The sequence below is a fragment of the Triturus cristatus genome, chromosome 1_1, assembly GCF_964204655.1.
Source record: "Triturus cristatus chromosome 1_1, aTriCri1.1, whole genome shotgun sequence".
In the NCBI taxonomy this organism is placed as follows: Eukaryota; Metazoa; Chordata; class Amphibia; order Caudata; family Salamandridae; genus Triturus; species Triturus cristatus.
The window spans coordinates 223,486,544-223,510,708 of record NC_140579.1 but is presented as its reverse complement, the minus strand read 5'-3'; the positions used below and the strand labels follow the sequence as shown (position 1 = coordinate 223,510,708).

Below are 24,165 nucleotides of genomic sequence, written 5' to 3'. Positions count from 1 at the left end.
CAACCCCCGGCAGCCACAGAGAGCACAATCAACTCCTCCCAAGAGCTCTGCAACACCCTATCAGACTACTTCCACAGCAAGATTGCCACCATCAACAACTACTTCGACCCCCAACCCACTGCTCTTGACCTCAAAAGCCTCAACCAACCAGCGCACACCAGCCGAATATCAACACCTGGTCTCTGCTCACCACCCAGACCACCACAGCCTTCATGTCCTCCATTCATTCAGGGGCACCCACTGACTCCTGCCCCCATGTCTCTTCAACCTCAGAACCAATCCAATCAGCATGGAACTCACCAGCATAATCAACACCTTCAACATCACAGCAGCATTCCCGGACAGATGGAAACACACAGAGGTCAGACCTCTCCTAAAGAAACCTTCCGCCGACCCCAACGAACACAAAAATTATCGACCGATCTCCCTGCCCTCCTACACTGCCAAAGTACTCGAGGAAACCATCAACCTACAGCTCACTGACTACCTAGAACAAAGGCACCTACTTGATGCTTCCCAATCAGGAGTCTGTGCCAACCATTACACGGAGACTGTACTGATCGCGTCTACAGACGTCATCAGAAACCTCCTTGACCGCAGAGAGACTGTGGCCCTAATCCTCTCCAACCTCTCTGCTGCGTTCAACACTGTATCTCACCACACCCTCATCAACAGACTCTACAACATCGGTATACAGCAAATTAACCTCAGGTGGATCCCCTCCTACCTCACAGGTTGCATGCAGATCATCCGGCTGCCTTCATTCCCCTCCGAACCCAAGGACATCATATGCAGCGTACAGAAAGGATCATCCCTCAGCCTCACCTTCTTCAACACCTACATGACCCCCGCACAGATGTCATCAGAGCAAAAGGCCTCAACATAAGTTCCTAGGCAGACGACACACAACTTATCCTCTTGCTCACCAAACACTCCTCCTCCACCGGGACTAACTTCGGCAATGCCATGACCAACATACCCAACTGGATGAGGGACACAGGGCCGGCTTTAGGGCGTTGCGACCTGTACCACTGAACTGGGTGCAGACTTCGGGGAGTGCCATGTTTGCAAGTTTAATTTGATTTTTTTAAAGCACATGCTGCCAAATTCCTTGCTTCCAGCAATTTCCAGTCAACAATAAAAATGTCAATATAGCTCCGGTGATTAATGTTCTTCATGGAGCAAGATCGGAGATTTGTTTACTTGAGGTTTTGACTGATCATAAAATAGCGCATACGATTAATATGCCTGCTGCAAAGAACATGACCATGCAGACCACAAAGTGCATTTAATTTAAATAGGTCAGGGGGTTACTGCTTTTCTAAAAGACATCCTTTTATTACTTGCAGTATAGAAGTTAAAACCCTAATATAGAACAGTGAATTATTAACTGTCATCAAAAAACTGTATGCACACGGCAAAGTATAGATTAGAGCATAGATTATGTTGCAAAAAGGGTTCATTTGGGTAGAAATCAATTCTTATTATTAAAGAGAACCTCCAGCTATGGTGTTCAGTTGTCAAATCAGAGTTTGCCTCTCCAGACCAAGCACTCAAGCTATACTGCCAACCAGTATGGATGTATGTCACTCCTACACCTTGTATTCCTCTGGTTTATGTAACATTTCCTATACACTGATTACACAAGTATGATTGTCTCTGTGTAATGTGTGTGTGATACAAAGCGCTCTGACACCTTACACTGGTATGAGGCTGGTATTGGGCTATATATAACTAATTAAATGCATCTGAAAGTGGTTATGGAGACTTAAGGGGCACTGTTAAAAGGTGGTAGTGAGGGAGTCCGTGGTGGAGGTGGTGGGGGGGGGGGCACAAACATTTTGCACCGGGCGCCACCAGCGTTGCGTCTACTTCAAACCTGTAGCAATCTTATACTGAACCTTATCTGTGCAGTGCCCAGTAGAAGCTACTTAAGGCGCTCAATGCAAGCGCGCGCGCAGCGGGCGCGCCGGAGGCGCGCCAGAGGCAAGCCCATCTGCACCCGTCCGCGCCTCGACCGCGCCCAACGCCAGGAATGCTGCCCTGCCGAATGACATACCCAATAGACTAGTATACAGCAGAGAACAACTACTGCAGCTGAACCTACCTAAGGGTGATGATTCTCTGGGCGTTAGTCTCTCCTGTGGACTAATTAACAGCCGGTCACTAGTTAAACACTCCTCTGATGTCCATGGCCTCTTGGAGGACTTAGAGCTAGACGCCCTTTTTATCACAGAAACCTGGGCCACGACCGAGTCCACAGTAGCCCTGAGCGCGGCCTGTCCCAGTGGTTACAAAATCCTCCATAAACCTCGAAGCCTAGGTCGAGGAGGTGGAGTGGGCTTGATTTTTAAAGACTCACTAGATTTCAGACCTCTCCAGATTGATGAGGTAGGGGGGATAGAAATTATGGGCTTTTCTTTACAGTCTCCCGGTGGGAATTTACTTACAGGGATGTTATGTTATAGGCCCCCGGGTGCACCTACACATTTCCATCTCCTCGCCGATACTATTATTAATCTAAAACTTGCCCACACCAACATGATCATATTAGGCGATTTTAATCTCACAGAGGATGGAGGACTAGGTAGTCAACTGAGAGACCTCCAACATACTTGCTCTAATTTAAACCTCCATCAATTGGTGGCCAGCCCTACCCATCAGAAGGGCCATATTTTGGACCTGGTATTTGCTAACCCAACTACAACGGGGATATCAAGGATTATGCCCTTGAACTGGACTGACCACTCCCTTATACATATGAGTATGACATTGCGCCGCTGGAAGAACAAGCCCAGCCAGCAGGGGCTTTATAGGAAGGACAGAGAATGGGCCAAACTGGCCAAAGCTGGCCCTTTAACTCCATCACCAGATGTCAGCTATTTCTCCTCTGCTAAGTCCGTGGAGGAAGATTATAGATCTTTCACGGAACAGATAATTAAGGTTCTTGATCACACTGTTCCCTTCAAATCATTAAAGAAGGTGAGGAAGAGGTCAGCGCTCTGGTATAACGAGGAGCTGTATCAACTCAGACTCTCTCGCAGGCAAGCAGAGAGGAAATGGAGAAGAAGGTATACCGAGGACGATAAGAAAAATCTGAGATTGATACAATTACAATATAAAGCTCTGATCTTAAGGTCCAAGGCAGACTTCTATGCGAGCTCCATTATCTAAGCCCCGAACGGGACTAAAGCCCTTTTTAAGATTGTTCGCGATCTATCTAATCCGGAGTGTATGAACAACAGAGTAGCTCCCTCACAAGCCTTATGTAACGAAATTGGCTCCTTTTTTCAAGAGAAAATCACCAACATTGTCAACACTCTACACGACAAAAATCAGGATGGCTCTGAGGAACCCGCCAGTTCAGGCGACGGAGATGTTTCACTGATCGCAACCCTAGACAGCTGTCTACCACTCTCCCAGACAGTTTTTGACAGCCTAATAGAAAGTGTGTCTTCAGGCTCCCCTCTTGACCATCTCCCTTGTAAATTCTGGAAATTATATGGGCGTAACACCTTCCCCGGCTTGAGGATGATCTGCAACCAGTCTCTGATGGCAGGCTCGGTCCCGGACTGTTGGAAATTAGCAGTGGTAACCCCACTGATTAAAAAACTGAATCTGGACCCTTTGGTACCAGCTAATTTCAGGCCGATCTCACTCTTGCCTTATCCGGTGAAAATTCTTGAAAAGTCAGTCAGCAAAACACTGTCCTGCTATCTGGAGGAGAACCTCTTGCTTGACAGGGATCAGTTCGGTTTTCGTCCCGGTCACGGTACTGAATCGGCTCTAATTACCATGCTGGATAATCTTCGAATGCGTGCCGACAACGGAAATGCCATGATTCTGGTGCTTCTCGATATGTCGGCAGCATTCAACACGGTGAGCCACCCAGTTCTGATGGAGAGAATGAAGCAGATAGGCATTAAGGGTAGAGCGCTACAATGGCTTCAATCTTACCTGGAAGGCAGACAGCAGGTGGTCACCATGACCCCTTTTTCATCTAGCAGATCTCCAGTTGTGTACGGGGTGCCGCAGGGATCGGCAATTAGCCCCATCCTTTTTAACATCTACCTACGGCCCCTGTTTCCCCTAATTAAATCCTTTGGAGTCAGCCTGGTGAACTACGCTGACGATACGCAGCTGGCCTTCTCTCTAGAAGGGGTTGATGCGCTACCTCTGGACCGGTTCCAGCAATGCATGAAGCAAACTACGGACTGGCTCAGAAGGAACTCCCTCCAATTCAATAGTGGTAAAACTGAGGTGGTCTTCTGCTCTCCAACCAGGGTTCCTAAATCTAATTCCTGAACTTAGACTCTCTCCAGAGGAGAATCCTCTGATACCAGTTAGTAAGGTACGCAATCTCGGGGTAATTTTTGACGACGATCTTCAGATGGTATCCCAGGCTTGTAAGACCGCCTCGATCTGCTTCGCCCTGCTAAGACTACTCCGTGGCATTCTACCCCTTCTTCCTAGGGAACTGCGAGCCACGGTAGTACGTAGCACGGTATTAAGCAGGCTTGATTACTGCAATTCCCTTTATCTGGGGGCCCCGCAGTATATCCTCCAGGGACTGCAGAGGATACAGTCAGCAGCAGCTAAACTAGTGCTTGATCGACGACGCAGCTCCTCGGCTACCGGAGCGCTGAGGGACCTGCACTGGCTCCCGGTCAAGGAGAGGGTTTCCTTTAAGTCTCTATGTTTGACATTCAAGGCAGTGCCTGGATTAGGGCTGCCCCTCTGCAGGATAAGCTTGCTCGCTATCTGCCTACTAGGCAGCTCCGTTCTTCCACGGCAGGCCTATTGGCAGTCCCGAGAGTTAAACGTTCTCGGCTAGGCGGCAGGGCCTTCAGTACAGTAGCCCCCGGCATGTGGAATAAGCTCCCTTTGAATTTGAGACAGTGTAACTCTTTACTTGAATTCCGTAAGGGACTCAAAACCTGGCTCTATCCCAAAGTATAACTCAGAATCCTTTCTGTCCTGTCTGCCTCAGTATGGTTTCATCAGTCTTCAGCGCCAAGATACCCGTAGGGTGATAGTCGCGCTCTACAAGTATGCAAATCAATCAATCAAGCTATACTCGAGAGGCTGCCTTCTGCCTCTTTCTACTATGATCTACAACTAATTGTTGAATCAATCAGCACTGAAAGCGTGGACTCATCAGAGGTTACAGTGTGGCTAATTGTGAAAGGAAATGAATTAGAGCGGAGAACAGAACTAAACGCGCTCTTGAAACAGGGCACTTCTGCATGGAAGAGCTACAGGTGTGCGGATATGAAAAAATCGTTTGCACAATGCACGCCCCTGCTTTTCACACAGACTTGGGGGCTGGGGTGCTGTGCAGGTGCCCAACCCAGTCACTGCCAAAACACCTGCACTAATAGAGATGAGACAATTAAAACAAATTGTTAGGAGACGACCTTCAAAGAAGAGTGACACTGAAGACAACAAATGTAAAGCAATGGGCGGGCTCCAAGCCCTTTATTGTAAACAATAGTGTCTGGCAAGCGAGAGCACCTGCAGGGCATTCAACCTAAAAACTGCTTTTTCTAAAGAACTGTGTTGAATTACTGAAAACTTGACTTTCTAAATACAGCCACTGGATTGTACATTCAAAATCTAAATCAACATGATTTCCTTTTCTGTTACCTAGAAGACAACCAGCTTGCGGTGCACAGTAGTTCAACATCCCCTGCAAAGCAATGGAAAACCATATCTGAAAAACAAAAGCAGTGCCACCCTGCAACATCCTTTCCACAGGAGAGCTGTAATTGCTTTCAGGACTATTTTCCTTTCACCTTTGTTACCATTCGAACTAATTGTATCACAAACTTTTGTTTATCAAGTTAAATCTCCATTCCATCAAGATTGGTTCAATTTCACTAGGTGGTGGCAAAGTTTAATTGCTCTGCCACAGTTGTGCTTATACGCCCAATTTATCTCCCCGCACCTCCTCAAGAGATTACAGACAGTACAGAACGCAGCAGCCAGAATCATCGTAAAGGTCCGCAAGCAGACCCACATCACACCCCACCACCGCCGCGCTATACAAATCCATATTGATTGATTGATTGCACATTGGTTCGGAATTGATAAAGTCATAGGTATCAATAAAGACAAATACATATTCTGGTTCCACATTTGTTTTCCTCGTTCATTCTACTGCAACTTCTGCTGCAAGCCACACAAAGCACTTCCTCTGTAATTACCTGAGACAAGCAGGCAAAGGTCTATCACCTGCTCTCATTGGAGTTCGACACTCGGCTTCTTAATTTCCAAGTTCCATCAAACAGGCTCCGCCCTTCACCCAAACAAAATCTGAGCCCGCAACGTAGTTATCAAAAAGTGCCTCCAAGTGCCAGTTTCAGGTCTACACTAACGACTCTGATGTGCTGCAGTGATGCTCAATTATCGAAAATAGGCAAATGGAACCCGGTAGTTAAAGCTTTTATCTGCATGCGCGTGTGAAATACATGTTAATATTTTTGTTCATTACTTTCACAGGGCATACAGCATACTCCATAAGTTTGGTGCTCCCCAAATACTGGTTGCGCTCTCTGAGGCGATGTTTCTAAGGGCCAGATGTATCCAAGGGTTTTACCCATTCTGTGTCTATGGGGACATGTGTTGATACATATGGCCCTAAATTCCTAAATTAACATAACCCACTTGTTTCGAGACAGTATCCTAATTGGGGAGCTAAACAAAAATATCTGCCATTGTTTTCTTATTCTCCCTCTAATGCGACCGGTCTGCGAACTAAAACTGCTCAATAGCTTTTGATTGCAAAAACGTCTTATTTGTATTCCTCTAAAGGTTTTTCAAGACCCCGGGCCAATAGAAAACAGTTCTTAATGCGAGTTGTCTAATCGGACACCAGTGAAGAAAGATGCTCAGAATTCAATAGTCTTCATGGCTGGGAGTGTCGGGACACCCTGACGAATGGAGCCGATTTCCACAGAGCTCCAGTAGTATGAGATTATGTGAAGTCACATGCTGGAACTACCCCCGGCCCCTCCTCATCTTCCCAAGACAAAAACAGTCCGACATGTACGCTAAAATGTTAGGTCGGTTAGAAATGATACAGGATAACATACCTGGGGCGTAGCATCGGGGGCCGGGGGGGAGGGGGGTAGTTTGGGGTGTTACACCTCAACAATAAATGTATTCTGTGCTAAATATTTGGTTACAGGTGTTCAGTCGGGTTTAGTGAATTATCTGCCGGGGTTCACCAGGAATGTTTACATGGACAGAAGTGCACACACACTCGCTCCCTTCTTGTTTTTAAAGTCTTCAAAATGTTGGTTATTTTACAATATATTGTATTTGTTCTTTCTTAGTAGCCTACCAATCTGCATTCGTCTCTCTTTCCACTGACCTATAGCCCCTTTCATGCGCCCTGTTTGTTGTAGAATGTATTTTAACATTATATGCCAACATAAAGAAGTTTGTTGATTGTAGGAAGGAGAATGCCAGACAGCTGGGAGAAAGGAGGAGCAACACAGAAAAGCAGCAGGGATGGAGCAAAGGAACCTCAGTTAAGCTACCAGCAACCGCTTGGGATGTAATGGCAGCTTTAAACGGTACCCGTTAAGATAAATAGCTCTAAAACTTTCAACATTACCTTTAATATATTCTCTAGTGTGATCTGGGGAACCATGACGTATTTCATGAGTAAATTCAAACCATACTTCTGTGTAATTAAAGTTTTGAATAAACCACATGAAACTGACACTAGCCCCACAGCCTACAACATGGCTACATGTGTACCAGTCACTGGAAGGTTAAAAGCCGCATATCCCCTGCCAGCTGTTGTGGAGTACAGTATCTGGGCATGTTTGCTCTTCGGGATGACGTCAGTTCCATCACTTATGTATTCTAAAATTATATCCAAATTGAACACGTGAATCGGTATCCCCTGATTGCCGGATTTCGGGGTATTTTTGAGAAGGACGTCGTACATTACAAAATGAGTCCGGGTTTCACGCTATGTGGGCAAGCCAATGGACGCTCAAGCCAACGATTATGCTCTGGTTCGGCCCTTGATTTTAGTAGACTTCAGAGCCTGATTGGGGAGGGAGAGGGGGAGAGGAGGAGAGGGAGGGAGAGAGAAAGAGAGCAAACATATATACAAAGACAAGCACTCACAAGCCAATAGGTCTCGCCTATACAATAGAGCTCGCCTATGCAAGAGCTATTGGCTTTGAGTTCAGCATGGCTGCAAATTAGTGGCGTCGAGGAGACTGGCATGGAGTGTCATAAAGTGGAACAGCGAAGAGTAGAGTGCTGTGGCAGAGTGTTGTGTATTGGAGTGGCAGAGTGGAATCACATAGAGTGGCATAGAGTTGGCTGGTGTAGAGTGCATTGGCATAGAGTGTTGCAAAGTATAGTGGTGTAGAGTGCAGTGTCTTAGAATTTAGCGCCATACAATGCAGTGGCTTAGATTAGAGTGTTGCATAGTAGAGTGCAGTGCTGTGAAGTGGCGTATAGTGCAGTGGTGCAGAGTAGAGTGGCACAGACTGCAGTGGCATAGTGTGGTGCAGAGTAGAATATTGTGCCGTAGAGGACAGTGGCATAGAGTGGAGCAATGCAGTGTGTAGTGGCATAGTGTGGAGTGATGCAGAGTAAAGTGGCGTAGAGTGCATTGCATAGAATGCAGTAGTGCAGAGTAGAGTGTTCTAGAGTGCAGTGGTATAGATTGATGTAGAGTGCATTGGAGTAGAGTGCAGTGTTGTAAAGTGCATTGGCATAGAGTGGAGTTGAATACAGTGGTGCACAGTAGAGTGCACTGGTATAGAGTGCAGTGGAGTGGCATAGTGTATAGTGGAGTGGTGTAGAGTGCATGGATGTAGAGTGTTGCAGAATGAAGCAGCATAGAATTCAGCGTCGTGCAATGCAGAGTGCAGTGGTGTAGAGTGCAATTATGAAGAGTAGAGTGGCATAGAGTGCATTGGCATAGAGTGAAGTGTTGCAGAGTAGAGTGGCGGATAGTGCATTGGAGTAGAGTGCTGTGTTGCAGACTAGAGTGTTGTAAAGTGCACTGGTGTAGAGTGCAGTGGGCTAAAGTGCAGTGGTGCAGAGTAAAGTCCAGTTGTGTAGAGTGCAGTGGCACAGAGTGGAGTGGTGCAGGGTGGAGTGCAGTGGTGTGGTGTAGAGTGCAGTGGTGTAGGGTGCAGTTGTGTAGAGTGCAGTGGCGTCGAGTAGAATAGACTGACGTACAGTGGAATGGCGTAGAATGCAGGGGCATAGAGTTGAGTGTTACAGAGTAAAGTCAACTGGCGTAGGCAATGTGTAGTTACGTTTTATCCTAAAGTTTTACACATCCTAAAGTCATGTTTTACTGCTGTAAGGTCTAACTCTCCCGTTGACTAACACTGGTTACCTTATTCCCTTTAAGTGATACCTTTGGATTGGCAGCAGATAGAGATATGTTATTTACACTTGTCATTTGTGCCGTGCAGGCCCATTGTTGTTTTCCCTTATGTTAGCTAGAGCACGTTGCAGGCTGCTTTCTGCTTTGCACATATTACTATACAAAGGTATTTTGCTTCGTGCCACTCTGTACTTTCACACAGAACCTGCTGTTGTTTTTACGTTCTGTTCGTTCCTGCCATTTAGTCTGAACACAGTAGACAAGGTCAAACAACAATGCCCCTTGTTATCCAGTTTTGGTCAGGCTCTAGCACCTAGACACAACACACATATCAAGCTGATGTTTGGGAACACCTACTCTTTGTCATTTAAGTATGCATAGACATGCAAATACACACTTGGAGAGAGCTTTTTCAGAGGAGAGATCGCGACTACACCGGATATGTAGAACTTTCATCTGTGCATGCTAAGGTATGGGGTCCGCTGCAAACACCCTGAGATCTTCTGATATATAATAACTTTCCTTCTGTAGAAGGGGAGGGAGGTTAGTCTACCCTGTCTAATATCATGACAGCTCCTTTTATGATTTATGGATTGCTTACTATGCTTATCATATTTGTGTTAGGCATCTTCTTACTTGTTGTGGCACGTATACTGCATACTAGAGCATGATAGTTAAAATAAATATTTTAAAACATTTCTCATGCCTCTGTCATATCTCATTGTGGACAAGTGCGAGTGTGATAGCGAAAGGGTGTGTCCTGTCACCGCCATTCCTGAGAGAGTCGGGAGTGTTGTATTCTAGGGTGTCTAATCGCTTGCAAGTGAGACACTATAGCTAGTCGGTCCTGGGCTCATGGGTAATAAGGTGGTAACATATTTCAGTCCCTGCCTACTAAAGTCCTATGGTCCCAAGCATAGTTCTGTGACTCCACAGAATCCCTGCAACACACTCAAATGAATTGTAATTTAAAGTTTTTTTTAATGCTAAAGTTGGATTTTAATTCTCAATTCTGAAAATGGCACTTTTGGAAAGTTGACATATTCTTGTATTGCTACCAGACAGCAACACAAAGGGGGCTTAGGTTTGGACAAGATGGACCATCCTAGCAGGGTGACTGTTAGGGGCTCTACCAGCCTCACTTGCACTTCAATTGGCTTTGAATGCTACAAACACAATGAAATCTGACCTGAGCCCTGCCTGCCTTTTTTCATCCCCAAAAAGTTTGCAGCCTTAATAGGCAAAGGGGAAGGACTACCCAGAACCAGAAGGGAGGGTAGGACAGGAAGTCCCCCACCCCCACAGAAAGGCTGGCACCAGGTATACATATTGGATCTTCAGAGTCACTCTTTAGAACATTCCTGGACTTGTGGAAGTTAAGGAAGGACTGCCCTGTTGCTTGAGGACTACCTGCTGTCTGAGAAGGAAGTCTTGACCTACTTACCTTCTTCTTAGGCTAAGTTAGAGTGACTCCAAGGGTCAGTTGTATGACCTCCTGTGTGAACTACAGGGATATAAGTTCCAGAGTCCTCTCTCTAACTGCCCAGCTGACCCGCTGCAACTGGACATCTCTGAGTCCTGCATTCTTCTGCTGGGGTGAGTTCCTGATCCCCAAGAGCTGCCTCAGAGGTCCTGGACCCTTGGCTGGAATGAGTGTACTCCTCCTGCCTAACTGTGAGTTCTATCCGAATCAGAGGCAGCGTACGACAATTCGACGTAGGACCATTGTAGCTCCTGATCAGAACAGGCGCAGCATGGTACAACGCGATGCAGGACTTCACATCACAGCGCTGCACAGCTCCTAAAAGTAACCTACGCTGAGCACCTCGAAGCCTTGCATCAAGGACATAAGGTACAACCCTTAGTGGGAATAATCTGCTCCATGTGTCCAGCCCACGCTGTTATATTTCATATAGGTAACCCGATATAGGTCTAGGTATCATCATAACCCTTCACCTACATTCTCTCCTGTACTACATACATAATGAATTTGGAGGACTGACCTTTTACCCAGTTACAATACTATACATAAGTATGTAGGGTTTTTCCCTGGACACTGGCCTCATAAATTATGCATGAGGATTCTTAGTTTCTTGGAATCACAGCAAGACCATCATCCCCTGCATAATAACTGTGTATAAAGTTCATTCCCAACGTCATCCTAAGTCCGACACTGGCACAGCAGGTAGAACCCCATGGGACATCTTAGGGTATATAAACACCACATCTTGCTGAGATAGGCTGAGGAGATCACGACTTCTGTGCCGACACATTGACGTGAGACGCTGAGGTTCCTGCATGCAGATACTCTAGCTCGTGGGGTGTTTAGCTCGAGACCAGAACAGGGTCCCACAGTCTCACATCAGGTAATGTGGTTGGCTTTATCATCAAGGGTTTCTTGGCTTAACACCTACTCACATGCTAGGTAAACCTTGGGTACATCTAGTTAGGGTGCATCGTAGGAGTACGCATTTTATTACCATGTATTTTATATACTCGCCCATATTTATGATTTCAGCACAATGGTAGAAACCTTCCATCTCTTTACTTTCCTGGTGCTGCTATTCATTTATATATGCTACTGTCTACTAGTGATTTCAGTGCACTTATTGTACGCTAGAATAACGACTGTTCAATAAATACTTATTGAAAACATCCCAACCACTTATTCTGTGTATCTCTCTGAGAACAAGTGAGCACGAGTGACTAAGCGAAAAGTAAGTTACTGTTTCCACGGTCCTGAGGGATCAGGGTTGTCATGTTCGATAGTTGCCAAGAACTATTCCCTCCTTGGTAAGAGGAGGTTATAGTGGCATTGCGAGCTAGCTGGTACACAGGCCAACATACCCGGTGGGGGTGTCTGGAATTAGTCTGGACACCAGTCCCGCAGGGTATGTTGTCTAAACGCGCAGATCCTATATAGGTCTTATAAGAACTACAAACATGGCGCCGCCAACATTGGTATTGCCACTTATTTAACAGTCAAATCTGAGTAGTTCAATCGTGCTATTCTCAGAGACCCCAACTCACATTTTACCCAAAGACGTCTGGAGTGGGAGGAAACAAATCCACCGCAGCTGAGTAGGAAAATTCCTATGTATTGGCTGTTGGTTTAATTAAGCTTGAATTATACAGTCAGTGTTCCTAATTGTGCATAACACCTTATCTCAGTTCCCTTGAAACACTCTCCTTTCTAAAATAATGACTGAACAGAGAGACGTAGATGAGGGAAATGCACTGAACTTGTCAGCTGAAGAAGATGATGCAGATGCAATACATATAGCAGATAATGTTAGAAATACCGTCACCCTAAAATTAGTAGCATATGGTGTTACAATTAGGGGTGGGCAAGTGACTTTCATGATTGAGGCACACAAATCATATAGAACAAAGGTATTCTATTCATGGATTAAATTCCCGCAGGCGAATGCACCAACTAGAACATTTTACTACTATGCAGAAGATAAAATACTAAATTAGTTCAGTGCATATGAGGACATTGAAATTACACTCCCTTATGAAGAACACCTCTACTGGTTTAAAGGCGCCCTCCCCCATACAAGAAATAGAGAAAGACTCGGTCTGCTCAGAAGAGACGGAGCAACATGGCCAGTTTTAGCGGCATACGCACCACATCCTGACATTGACACAATGCCAGAAGGAGACTTACTCGTACAGCATAAAGAATTAATAAGACTTTACAGAAACATGACACAGTTTGTGTTGAGAACAATCACACTTCAGCCCACACCAGCTACACAACCAGGACCAGTCCAAGCTCCTACAACAAAAATCACACCACAGACACTGCATGTAGTGATAGGTAAAATGCCCACAAAACGTGAACAAATGCCAATATAGATAGCACAAAAAATTAGACACTGGAGGCGGTGTTTCCACACACTGGCCCTAAGGAAAAGCATAGAATACTTACTATTTGCTTGTCAATGGGGATAGCTCCCTCTATAGAGGATTGTACCTCTTGGGGTACAGTCTTCATTGCAATATTTACCAGGACGCATGGTATCCCTTCTTTAGCGGTAATACCAGATGTATTAAGACAAATATAGAACAAATATGGAGCAGAGCCTGCTCTAAACTTGGGGATGAAGTAGTTAAATAACTTGGCCCAGGTATCTGCAATAATAGTGGCAAACATTAAAGGAGAAGCAGCATCCGTGGCAATACGCCAACGCCTGAGAGAGTTCACTCCATTACAACAGGTGATAGAACTACCTAAAATAATTGAAACTGCTTATGCAGAGTTAGGTAGAGACAGTCTGGGAGCTAGACCTGTAAACCCCCAACTAATGGGGAGTTCAGACAAAGAACAAGCAAAGCAAACACCAGTTTCTTCAAAGAAGAAATGGGACAATAATAAACAACAACAAAAACAGATCCCACTCCAGGGGAAGGTCTCCTCAGCAGGAGCCCCCAGAAAGGAGATATAATCTTAGAAATAGAAATAACATTAAAAAACCTGACAGGTATCAGGAAACTGATACTCATACTTCTCGTTCCTTTCAGGGTTCATCAAAAAACTCCGAGAGGGAAGGACGGTCAGATCAAAGACAAGAAGAGCGTACAAAGTCCAGAGACAGGCAACGCACTTCAGACTACGCTTCAAAGAAAGAAGAAAAACCTAAAGCAAAACCTCAATTCAAAAAGAAGAAAGTAGCAGGTCTCAAAGTAAGACATGCGCAGAATTCCGAGGACTCAGCTACTGAACGGGGAATGGGCTCTGGCGATGCTAGACAGCGCGGCAGAAGTAATAATAGCTCGCCGGAACCAGATGGAATTTCTGGTGACAGCGGAGTTGAGTGAGTATATCACAGTGGAAACACCTGATACTAGGGTGAGTGTCCCACACAAGTTACATAAAATAACATTCCAAAAGGAGGGGGACAAGCCGAGACAAGTTAAGGGTCTTTTCTGGGAGAACCTGACTTCTGGCTATGACATCCTATTAGTGGAAAGAGATTGGCCGCTTTCTATTGTTATGGAATGCCCAAAGGGGGAAACTGTAATTTTTCCAGCTTTCTCCGACCTAGTCCCTGCACACCTAAGACATACATACGCACAGGAGTGGGTGGTAGCCCTTGCTCCAGCATTATACCGCAACCACGTACGGTGGGATGAAGAGTCACCCCACCACGTTATTCCAATAAAAACAAACCCAACTCCACAAAGACAGTATCCCATAAAACAGGAAGCTAAAAAACAGGTCAGGGAGATCTTAGATCTACTTGAATACCAAGGTGTAATTGAACCATGCACCTCATCGATGAATAATCCTTTGTTTTCCGTAATGAAACCTGACAATTCATATAGTCTAGTTTTAGATTATAGACACTTAAACTCATGCACAAAAACATTTGCAGTTCAGAATGCCACATGCTGATGAATAACATTGTGCGGAAAAAATACAAAACAACACTAGATATCTTGAATTGATTTTTCTGCCGAAACATAGTGCCTGAAAGCAGATATTTGACAGCCTTCTTAGCTCTAGGGTTACAGGGTCAATTTTGTCGACTCCCCAAGGGTATAAGAATAGCCCGGGGCTATTCTCAAGAAGGGTAACAGAGTTACTACAGAATTTGGGTGAAGAAGCATTATCCTATGTAAATGATATTTATCTGGCAAATGATGACTTGACCAGGGTAAGCACCATTATTTTGGGTTTTGCCTCTGAGGGCTACAAATTTAACTTTAAAAAATCAAAGATAGCACACCTCAATGTCCTATTTTTAGAATATGAGCTTTCAAGTGATGGCAAAAGCCTGGCAGCCCAATTTTTTGAAAAGTGCGCACTGCTACAACCTCCAAAATCATTCAAAAATTTACAGTCCATACTGGGATTTTTTAATTTTGGCAGAACATACATTTTGGATTGCGCAGAGAGAGTAAAACATTTCTACGACCTAATAAGACCTGACTTTTCAGTTTGACAATGGACACAGGAACACACAAATATTCTGCGTTCCCTACAAGCTGATATGATATCATCAAAACACTTACAGACACGCGTAAACGTACGCAACCTGGTGATCCGTGTAGTCGCAGTTCAATCTGGGTACACTTAACATTTAATGAAGGGGAATCAGTACCAATTTCATATAAATTGCATTTGTACACCAACGCTGAAATGCGTTTTGCTCCTACTGAAAAAATTCTGCTGTAGTGAGAGAAAGAGCACTGGCTCAGGGTAAATGAGTAATTGTTTCATCCAAGATGGATACAATGGGCTAATTCTCTCACTGTAACAGATGTAGAATACAGATATGACCCTAGTTTAAAAACACAAGCATTCCTGCAATATGAACAAGAATATCCTCTACCAAATGAAATAATGCCTCTAGATCGGTATGAATACATTATTTATACTGACGGATCTGCACTGACGGATCTGCTCAACCGGCATAGGGAGTAAGCAACAATACAGTGCAGAATGCGCTATTGTAAAAGGTAGGACGCAGGACGGCAAGTTCCATCCAAGCTGTACAAAAACTCAGTCTCTTGGAGACTCCACAGCTCAGTTGGCAGAATTAAAAGCGCTATTACTGGAACTGATAAATACAGGCCTTCTGTTAATGCCGCAGTAAATGGACTGACATTGCGTCTCCCAAACTCCGTACGATGTGAAAACCGACACAAATTGACTCATGTGAATTCACATTCAAGCAACATTTTGGCGAGCCAGCCAGGAGAGATTGATGCTTCGAACCTGACGGCAGCCGGAGGGAAGGACCGCGCCAGGACAAATTCACATCTGCACAGCAAGGAAGGTTCCTGGCCAGTGAACACTAATTTTTGGACACACAGCTCCGGTGTAGCTTGGGAAAAGAGATAGATTTCTACCTCTTTATAGTTTTACCGATCAGATTTGACCCTATATCTCAGACGATTTACCATCTAGAATTATTTACATCCATTTTCTACATCGTCAAGTCACAATTAAGTTAACCACAATGAGCGGACACCTGATGAAGGCTTAGCCGAAACGCGTTGATATTCTTATTTTGGGTCTTTTCTACCTATATTAGTTTCCTGGCCAGTGAACACAAATTTTTGGACACACAGCTCCGGTGTAGCTTGGGAAAAGAGATAGATTTCTACCTCTTTATAGGTACATATCATTTAATAGATTAAGATCAGGTTATGTCTAAATAACGTTACCCAATAATATATATCTTCCAGTAACCCAAAACAGTAATACTTTCTTTCTAATTTTTCAGTTTTACCGATCAGATTTGACCCTATATCTCAGACGATTTACCATCTAGAATTATTTACATCCATTTTCTACTACGTCCAGTCACAATTAAGGTATACCTGTGATATTTTACATTATATTCACCATGCCCATGCCAAATCAGTTTTTCTCTCAATGTAATTTGATTTTAGCTATCTTATTTCTAAACACTTTCTGTTCACTGGTGAGAGGTTCTGTCCCCTTCCTTCTTCTGTTGTCTCATAATAATTTTCTGCTGAACAATTGTTTAAATCTATAGTTCACTTAGAATCTTATTGCCTGACAACAATGCAGGAATCTCAAACACCATCAATTGTGTTAAATATGTAAATGTGTGCTAAAAGTTTATCAGATGTGTTTTAACATTGATTAACTCTAGATAATTAAGATTTTTTTACAAATAAACTAATTTGTTTCTATTCAGTTAACCACAATGAGCGGACACCTGATGAAGGCTTAGCCGAAACGCGTTGTGAAGAAAGTCATCATAAACAGGGTTTCGTTTTGTTTTATGGAAATATATGTATGTGGTGATGCTCGATGCAAATACATGTATTTAGTCATGTATATCATTTAGACAATTTAGTCATTTTGAAAACCATCCTTGTTTATTAATAATTGTTGTATCAACGAAGAATTAGATAATACGAACATTTATGTATTCAAAGAAAACACAAAAAAGAAAAAGAAAAAGTATTCTGTAAATTAAAATTGTCAGTTTCTTTCATATTCATAAATGTATTTCCCATTCAAATTATGTAATATCAGTTGATAATCTAGAGTTAATCTACTCACTTCATTTCTTTGTATTCACTGCACACTTTGTTTTAATTTATCTTTCCCTTCCTTTTACCCATACTGATAAATACAGATAAAAACAGATCCAGAATTCCCTACACTGATAGTGTTCGATTCCTTTTACTGTGTCCAGTCATATACCGAATATCTCCACTATTGGGGACAAAATGGGTTCAGAGATTCAAAAGGTGGCACAATCAAACATAGGAAACTATGGGAACAGGTAGCAGAGTTAAAGAACTAACTGCCAAATGCTCACGTAATACACACACTGAGTCATCAACGTGATGGCGTTCATGTTAAAGGGAATTATTTGGCTGATGAAGCCGCAAAGGGGGCAGTATGCACTGCGTCCATAGCTGCAATCACCCGTTCAAAAATGAGGGTAGACGGTAGCACAATGGTAGCTGTGATTGGTTCACACAACAACAGCAAAGCACTACCTAAAGGTTTTCCACTCAAGTACTCCTACAGGTTAGATGCAAACAACGTTCTATTTGCTCAGATTCCTGGAGTGGGGGATAGAATAATACCAAACATGGATCGCAGGTTAGGTTTAATCTTGGCTTCAGACGAGGTTCTTGGTTCTGCACACGCAGGGGTTACGGCGACAGTTGCAGTGGATTCCTGTTCAAGATTCTTATGGGTATGGCCTCAGCGCTCGGCTGACGCCCGAACTGTTATAAAAGATTTGCAAGTCTTTATAGGGACATACGCAGTTGGCACATTACATTCTGACCATGGCCCTGTGTTCAGCTCTAGGGCGTACAAGGAAGCCATGGGAAGTTTGAGTGTAGCATTGCAGTACGCCTCTCCGTACCATCCCAAGGGAAATTCGGTTGTGGAGAGGAAAAAACGGGACTTAAAGCAATCTTTGACAGCTAGGGTATTAGGCTCGGGTGGTGGTAGTAGGGTCAATCACCTATATGGGGTCCAGCAGGCCCTTCATAACCAGCCAAGAAGCTCTCTGGAAGGTGCAACTCCTTACAAGGTCCTGTTTGGGACAAGAATTTGGGTACCTGATCTTGATTGTGAAGACATAGTGGAGGATGGAAAACAGTTTGACATCAATAAACGTTTGGCTGTTTTACAGGATCTGAATGATTCCAGAGCCTCCTCAAGTAACGTCTAGACAAAGAAAACCACCACTGGGAAGGTCAAGTCAGCCACGGCAAAACCTGCCTGAATCCCTAAAGTTAGGGATCTGGTCAGAGAAAAGATTGTGGACAAGAAAGAATTTGGGCCATCCTATTGAAAGCCTGTACCTGTCCTGGCTGTTGAAGGATCAAGAACTGTACTTTTACCGCCTCTTGCCGGAAGAGAAAAGAGATTTGTCTCAATCGATCTGATCAAACCACACAATGTGGCCGATACTAAATAGTAGGCCTCGTGGGCTCCTGAGTAGCCAACGTCGTCCTCTCGCTACAATACAGGAAGTACAAACAGAAAGACTCATAACATTTGAAGAGTCACCTTTACAAAGCAACTGAATCAATAACAATGCAATGGAACTAGCTCCCCTTGACACAAACTCTCAAAATCAAAGTGAAAGACAAATTTCAATTCAACCTAATAAGGATGTCTATGTCAACATGCCTCTTCAAGAGCAATCCACAAAGTTCAACAAAACCTGCTGAGGTACCAAATATAGATCGTACGGCATCTGGCTATTTCATAGACTTCGATACCTTCTCATTGGATCCAAGTGATCCTGAAACGACGTCAGCCCAAATTACTCGCAAACAACGGATCAAAGACCTTTTTAACTTTCTTAGGAAAACTTATTTAGTATCACCTTGGCTAGAACTTTGGATAATCACCGGTATTTATTTTTTTCTTTTCTGGTTAGAATTAGAAAAAAACTTTCCTCTTACTCATCAATGGAACTTATCTTATACAGAGCTCTGCAACGTCAAAAGTAAACGTAATTTTAAATCCTCATGTCTCATCTCATCGTGAAAAAAGAGACTTGTCCTTTGTGAACATTTCAGCAGTTTCTATACCGTATGGTATAGTGTGGGACAAAGTACATTTTGATATATTTGGACCGACCGAGATTTAAAAAATTCCCCATTTATTTAAAATTTCATTGAACGATATCATTACCTCCAGTAAATTTTCTGATGATTGGGATTTTGAAACTGTTAATAACTTATTGTCTGATTTAGAACAATCTGCCGCATTATCTAGCACTGAAATGTTAGAGGATAGATCAGATTTTGACAAAATGTATTGGTACCAACATTATGGTCATCATTTCTTGCATAAATCTAGCAAACCCAGAAATGTTTTCACATACCACCAGAGGGAACATTGCCCTACACCAACAAAAAGTAGTTCAAAAACATTTGCACAGAAATTCTCGTATTTTTCAGGGTTTAACACTTCTGACCCAACCTCATACTACTAAAAGGTCACACCAATTTCTGCACAGAATAATATGTTAATAATACCAAACAGATGTACTCTGCTTCCTCTATCACCCAGCTGTCTGAACAGGGTTTTGACTTATGTTTGGACATTGTAGACTTGAAATCAATCTGGGGCACTAGGGACTGGCAAGTCCAGGGAACAGAAGCACTATTTAGAGCATGCCTCATTCCACAGCAGATGATTTTTCTGAATGACCCTGTGCAACAGACTTCCTGTCTTGGATTAGCCAAGAATAAGACTTGAACACACCTCAAATTCCAACACCTTTGAACACCGAGGGGAATTTTACATGAGAAGGAAGGACAAAGTTGGATAACATATTGCAATACAACAGATCAGACCCCAATTGAAAGGGATGGTTGGTTTGGCCTACTGACACAAACAGATGTCAGGAAAGATTCAGGGGTACCACCGAAGGGTTTAGTATCCACAGACCGGACCCACGTTATCTACAACAAGAACATCCGGGGGTAGTGACATCATACAGTGTTGGGAAGTTTTGCCTTGATTGGCTAAAAATCTCAACTCTACCTCAGGTAAAACAACACTTGTGATTACTCACAGAGGATGTGGATCTACGGGATTTTTTATTGGGTCCCAGAAAACCACGTCAGAAGCGCTTTTTGTATGCTGTCTATAATGAAATCTGGAAAATCTCCCAACAAGAAGCTGCAGAGAGATTAAGAGAAATTGATAGAGTTAACCTAAAAAAGGCGTTAGCCGTAGTTGACAATAGTATGACTAGATTAACATCCAGGATATATTCACTGGGCAACATTGTATCTTCTGCTATCGATGTAATAGAACAGGATTTGTCCATATTACAACACAGACAGTCACAGTTACGTTCTATTATTTTGCTAAGCTGGACGCTGCAGTCATTACGTGTCGGTATGTGCCTTGGCATTTTATTAACATTACATCATTATTTTCTGCATACAATCTGACAGAAAAACAGATGAAAATGGCACAGAGGGGAGCAAAATATACAATGCTGTGTATTGAGAAAATGGATAGGTTACCCTTTACTGTGGCTGAGTCGCCATCCACAGAATTGTTAGTCCACGGCCATATAACATTACTGGTCGCAACTTTCCAGTTTTAGTATTGCCTAGAACAGCAACAGGGCATCGCATATCTAGTCACCGTGAGCTCCAGGGTTACTTGCTGTAAGCAAGTATTGTTTCCACCAACACATACAGTCAGGGAGGCGCCGTTATGGCCTTCTCTAAATGTTTCCTTTATACTTTGATACTCTGAGCAGAATGAAAGCCATGCTTTTACAACGAACCGTGCCCTTAACCTAGGACCGGGAGACTTTTGATCTCCAGAACTCAAGGTCCTTGGCTGAGATACAGGCACTTATACGTACAAATTGCCCTTTCCATTTCACAGAAATGCTAAGTCGTATCTTTAACATGTCTGATGCGATGGGTATTGTACACCTATTTAAGACCATAGGTTCCGGACTGTTAAGTATCTTCAAGACGGTCCTCGGAGTTATACCAAACTTTATACACTCCATCTTTGGAAGCATTTTTGGAGGGCTTCCACTGATCCTGTTTCTAATAGCAGGAATCCTGATTGTTACCTTTTTGCTGCGCAATGGACGTCCCAGCCACCAAGGAAGTAGCAACAACTCTCCTGGAGCACAAATACAGTGATTGCATGGTACAGCATCTGGGCACACCTCGCCTACGGGAACTGAGCGCCTCTTGATTCCTGTTATTTAGACCTGTCTGGTTAGACTATGTCCTACCTGTTCTCTGATGCCTGTCCTGCGGAGAATGCATGTTGGACCTCTGTCTGACACTTCCATCGGTTGCTCCACCAGACGTAGCTGCTTTACTGGACCCGATAATGGCCCATGTTCTGCAGTGTCCTCAGCGCATTCCCATGTTGTTGGCAGCATTCTTAGAGCCACCACAGGTTGTTTCTGCTCCTGTTGGTATGGACACCGGCTCTTCCAACACTCAGGCCTTGGATGTGGTAGAGGCTGCCCCCGGCATCTGCTGAAGGCAGTACGGAAGATCATCTGTGCTCAATTGACATTCTTTGTGAGGTGTTACAGGGATCGTCAGCTGCGTATGCAGACAGCAGCAATGTTGTGTCTACCAGCAAGGACACAAACATTTGGCATGTCGCACGCTGGAAAGATTTGGCTTTTACCTTTTTTCGAAATTCCAAAATAAATGTTTTTGACCTGCATGGCTTTCGGATGCTTGTAGTTGTTCGGACTATATATACGGACACTTTAGAGCCACTACTTGAATGATTTTCTTTTTTAGAGCAATTTTAAAGGGGTTTTAACGCTTTTTAACTGACTGATTGGATTTTTGTCTTTCTGGTATAAAACTTGTTATTAATTATTAATTAAAATGTTGGAATTTTTCTTGTGTTGCGTTTTCGCTTTATTACTGTTTATGTGCTGCACAAATAATTTACTAAAGCATACAAAAAAGTGATGGATGGAATGGTTAAATTAATCTCGGCCACTGATAATTACTTGGGGCGCATCCCAATCATTGTTTTTTTTTTATTGTTTTTATTTTATAACAGTACACCATCAACCATCTCGATCAACATATCCTTACAAGTGACATGATATATACATTGTAGGGCCATCATCTTACACCTTGTGATATGCAAACAAATGTGGTTTTCTACTTTGACCACGAGTCCCCTTTTCTCGGTACGGGAAGTAACCCCGGCCCCAGAGTGCTCTCCCGCAGTGTCTTCAAGTGGGTCGGTAGTTCAAATTGGTTGACAAAGCATTCCCCTCCTTTTGTTCCATTTTCCCCAGATCTTTGTCCATTCCATTTGTGGGGGCACCCCCTACTCTAGTAGACCACTCTTTCTGCTTGAATACACCAGTCCATGTCTTTTGCCCAGTTGTTGAATGTCGGACTGGACTCGGTCCCCCACTTGTGTGCTATGCTGCGCTTAGCTATCATAAAACCTAGTGTGGCCCAAAGTTTCTCTCCCATTGTTAGGTCTGTTTTACCCCAGACGTTCAATAGGCACTTTTGCTGTGCCATCTTCAGGTCCTTGCCACACAGTTGTTGCATGTGTGTGGCGATCTTATTCCAGTATTCACCTATTATGGGGCAGTTCCACCATAAATGCAGAAAGGTGCCCACTTGGCTGCATTGTTTTGGACAGAGTGTAGAGTTAAGTCTGTACATTTTAACTAGTGTAACAGGTGTATAATGTGTCCTATGAAGTAGTTTCAATTGAACTAGTCAGAATCGGGACTGGATCGCCACTTCTTTGGGCAACGCCAGTGCTTCCAGCCAATCCTCATCATTCAGCCTGCCCAAATCCTCCTCCCATCGGGATCTCAATTTCTCCAGCGTATCTGGGGAATTGTTTAATATCTTCCGATAAGTTAGTGATATTGCTTTCTTACTGAGATAGTCATCTAGGAGCCTATCTTCCAAAGGGGAGGAGGCAGGAAGATCCGCACCCTTCGGAATAGCTTGGGTTAATGCATTTCTGACTTGGAGGTATCGAAAGGTCTCTGTGGGAGCTAAGTCATAGTCTTTTTGAAGGTCGGCAAAGGGTCTAACCTTCCCCTTCGCCCAAAGGTCACCCAGCCTGGAGAGGCCGAATGTATCCCATTTGTCAAAGCCCGGTTGGTTCCCCAGCAATCCCAATTCTCTAGACTCCCACAGTGGTGTAGCTAAGGTTATCTTGTATTTCCAGCCCAGCGTCCTTGATGCTGTGTGCCATAGCTCAGTTGTTGATGATGTTGGGGAGTGAAGTGGTGATGCCTGTTTCCCACCATAAACAGCTCTGAGGTATCCCCCTGGCTTCATATTGTATCTGTCCATGTTGTAGGCTGGAACGTTATGGGTTATGTGTACCCATCTATTAACTACTACAAGTTGTGTTGCCCAGTAGTGGGCTTGCAACGCTGGGAGCGCAATCCCCCCATCGTACCAGCTCTTGGTCAGTTTGTGCAGTGCGATCCGCAGCATACCACCATCCCAGAGGAGTGTCTTTAATTACGTCTGTACCATCTTGAAATACCCCAGAGGCACCACATATGATGTATTCTGTAAAATGTATATAAAGTGGGGAAGTGCCATCATTTTGTAGAGGGCTGCCCTACCCAACATTGACAAGGGTTGTGTCCTCCAGTGTCACACATCCTCCTGAAGACGACATAGCGGGGGGGTCTAAATTTCGGCTATGGACGAGTGCCCTGTCTCTGGTTACATAAATTCCTAAGTACTCAAAGCCTTCTGTCACCACTCGGGCCACACAATCCTGGGAAGTCTCGGATTCACACCACACAGGATATATA

At 43.9% G+C, this 24,165-nt stretch overlaps 1 long non-coding RNA gene across 1 annotated transcript in view; it reads left to right on the top strand.

Moving 5' to 3' along the window:
* Nucleotides 1–22,247, top strand: part of LOC146870022 (uncharacterized) — a 160,155-nt gene extending 137,908 nt beyond the window's left edge. The window contains exons 2-4 of the long non-coding RNA XR_014968478.1: nucleotides 7,459–7,580; nucleotides 16,609–16,699; nucleotides 17,050–22,247. This is a non-coding gene — a long non-coding RNA (uncharacterized LOC146870022). The remainder of the gene's footprint in view (nucleotides 1–7,458; nucleotides 7,581–16,608; nucleotides 16,700–17,049) is intronic.
* Nucleotides 22,248–24,165: the final 1,918 nt, after the last annotated feature.